Source organism: Pongo pygmaeus, chromosome 8 (assembly GCF_028885625.2).
Source record: "Pongo pygmaeus isolate AG05252 chromosome 8, NHGRI_mPonPyg2-v2.0_pri, whole genome shotgun sequence".
Classification (NCBI taxonomy): domain Eukaryota; kingdom Metazoa; phylum Chordata; class Mammalia; order Primates; family Hominidae; genus Pongo; species Pongo pygmaeus.
The window spans coordinates 130,277,914-130,281,216 of NC_072381.2; the positions used below are offsets into that span (position 1 = coordinate 130,277,914).

The 3,303-nt window shown below is 47.1% G+C and overlaps 1 pseudogene; it reads left to right on the forward strand.

Annotated features, from left to right (window-relative positions):
• The first annotated feature begins 251 nt into the window (after window positions 1–251).
• LOC129045096 (nucleophosmin-like) lies at window positions 252–1,127 on the forward strand (annotated as a pseudogene).
• The last annotated feature ends 2,176 nt before the right edge of the window (window positions 1,128–3,303 follow it).

Below are 3,303 nucleotides of genomic sequence, written 5' to 3' on the forward strand. Positions count from 1 at the left end.
CCTATAATTCCAGTTATTGGGAGGCTGAGGCATGATAATTGCTTGAACCTGGGAGGCAGAGTTTGCAGTAAGCCAAGATCAAGTCACTGCACTCCAGCCTGGGTGACAGAACCAGACCCTGTCTCAAAAAAAAAAAAAAAGAAAGAAAGAAAGAAAGCTGGTGTGATTCCATCCTGCACAGCTGTTCTCTTGAGCAGTGGTCGTTTATCTCCATTCACCTTCTCTACCACCTAAGTGTATGCCGCCACCCGATGGAAGATTTGATGGACATGCACATGAGTCCTCTGAGGCCCCAGAACTATCTTTTCAGTTGTGAACTTAAGGCCAACAAAGATGATCACTTTAAGGTGGATAATGATGAAAATAAGCACCAGTTATCTTTAAAAACAGTCAGTTCATGGGCTGGTGCAAAGGATGATTGCACATTGTTGAAGCAGAGGCAGTGAATTAGAAGGCGGTCCAATTGAAATAACACTGGCAACTTTGAAAATGTCTGTTTAGTCAACGGTTTCCCTTGGGGGCTTTGAAATCACACCACCAGTGGTCTTACGGTTGTAGTATGGCTCTGGGCCAGTGCATATTAGTGGACAGCACTTAGTAGCTGTGGAGGAAGATGCAGAGTCAGAAGATGAAGAGGAGGAGGGTGTGAAACTCTTAAGTATATCTGGAAAGCAATCTGCCCCTGGAGGTGGTAGCAAGTTTCCACAGAAACAAGTAAAACTTGCTGCTGATGAAGATGATGATGATGAAGATGATGATGAAGATGAAGATGATGATGAAGATGATGATGAAGATGAAGATGATGATGAAGATGAAGATGATGATGATGAAGATGAAGATGGTGATGATGATGATGAAAAAGATCATGATGATTTTGATGATGAGGAAACTGAAGAAAACGCACCAGTGAAGAAATCTATATGAGATACTTCAGCCAAAAATGCACAAAAGTCAAATCAGAATGGAAAAGACTCAAAACCATCAACGCCAAGATCAAAAAGACAAGAATCCTTCAAAAAAACAGGAAAAAACTCCTAAAATACCAAAGACCTAGTTCTGTAGAAGATATCAAAGCAAAAATGCAAGCAAGTATAGAAAAAGCACTGAACAGTCCTGGGCACTACTGATAAATTAAGCCCAAAGATAGGGAGAAAGGAAAAGGAGAGACAAATATAGCCCATACTGAGTGTCATCAACAATCCAGACCGTAGTCTTCTATTTTAATCTCAATCCCCTTTTCTGATTTGCCACCCATGCCTCTTCAGGCTGGAAATAATCTCACTCTTGGTTCCCTAATGCACTTTCTCTCACTGCTGTGATTCAGTGAATCTTGCCCTTTGCTTTCTATTACTTGTGCATTTGCCTCACCTCTGACCATGTTTTAAATCACCTTTGTATCTCCTTAGCTGCTCAATAAATATTTGAATAAAAAAAAAAAGAAGCTGGGCGAGGTGGCTCATGCCTGTAATCCTAGCACTTTGGGAGGCTGAGGTGGGCAGATCACCTGAGGTCAGGAGTTGGAGACCAGCCTGACCAACATGATGAAACCCTGTCTCTACTAAAAATACAAAAATTAGCCATGCATGGTGGCAGGCACCTGTAGTCCCAGCTACATGGGAGGCTGAGGCAGGAGAATTGCTTGAACCTGGGAGGCGGAGGTTGCAGTGAGCCAAGATGGCACCACTGCACTCCAGCCTGGGCAACAGAGAGAGACTCTGTCTTAAAAAAAAAAAAAAAAAAAGAAAGAAAAAGAAAAAGAAAAAGCTAGTGTGTGGGAAAGTGTTTATGACCTATAAAGAGCAAGGAGATTTGTCTATTTTTAACTTCCTTCCACCCTTTTCCTTCCTTCCTTTCTTCTTCCCTTCCTTCTTTTCCTCCTTTTTTTTTTTTTTTTGATTCTCGAACTTTCTCCCACTGAATCCCCTCAGACTTTGCCCCTTTGCCTGCCACACTCTTGCAATTGCTTCAGTCTTGAAAGCAAATGCCTCTGACCCTAACTTTCCTCCGGAAGCCCCTTCAACTTTCCCTTTCTGCCCCCTGCGGCAGCTCAGAGAATCTCAGAGCCTTGCAGTCAGCAGATGATGGCCTGCACCTTCACCTGCCTGTTAGGGAATGGCTCACCTGAGTCTTTTCTCTCTCTCTCTTTCTTTCTTTCATTCTTTCTTTCCTTTCTTGAGACAGAGTCTCACTCTGTTGCCCAGACTGGAGTGCAGTGGCATGATCTTGGCTCACTGTGACCTCCGCCTCCCAGGTTCAAGTGATTCTTCTGCCTCGGCCTCCCAGGTAGCTGGAAGTACAGGGGTCTACCACCATGCCTGGCCAGTTTTTGTATTTTTAGTAGAGATGGGGTTTCACCATGTTGGCCAGGCTGGTCTCCAACTTCTAACCTCAGGTGATTCACCCACCTCGGCCTCCCAAAGTGCTGGGATTACAGGCATGAGCCACCATGCCAGGCCTCACCTGAGTCTTTAAAGCCACAGACTGGTGAATGTGGGTGGTGCATTGGGTAGGCAGGTTGGGTGTGGTATGGAGCTGAATGCAGCTAGCAGAGTGCACACACCTGCAGGGCCTCCTTAAACTCAGGCAGGCAATGCCATTGAGGTGTTATTTCTGTCCCTATGTCAGTCAAAGCCATTGAGGCACCCATGGGCTCAAGTGCCTGCTGACCTCAAGCACAGCACCATCACCTTGGGCTCAGTTTCCCCATGTTCCAGAGACTCCTCTGAGGCCCTTTCCTGCTCTGAAACTGCTGCTCTGGGGCCAGGAGAACCTGAGGGCTGCCATGTGTCAGGGATTTCCTGTACCTTCCTGCCTGAAGCATTGGGTGCCCAAGAGAGGATCTCCTCCCCAGCTCCAGCCTGCAAAGCAGCATTGCAGACCCACCTCCTCCGCTGTCCGACAAGAATCCCAGCTGACCACGCCACGTAGGGGGCTGCCTCCGTGCAGGGTGCTTCCTGCTCACCGCCTCACTGGCTTGTCCTCCCCAAAATGTGGGCCATGCATGAGCCCACCATTGCACCCCTGGGTGGTGTCAGTGTGAGTCTTCCAAGAAGACACCAGGACAGGATTAGACACGTAAGACAGCTGTGGAGGAAATGCCTGTGAAGGATAAGGAGAGGAAGCGGGAGGAGCAGGGAGGTCCCTCGGGTGGCAATACAGGTCTCACCTCTGTGCAAGGAGCAGGGAAGGAAGGAGGTTTGGATAGAAAAAGCCTCAGGTCCCAGGAGTTGCAGACCAGCCTGGCCAACATAGTGAAACCTCTTCTTTACTAAAAATACACAAATTAGCTGGGTGTGGTTGTGG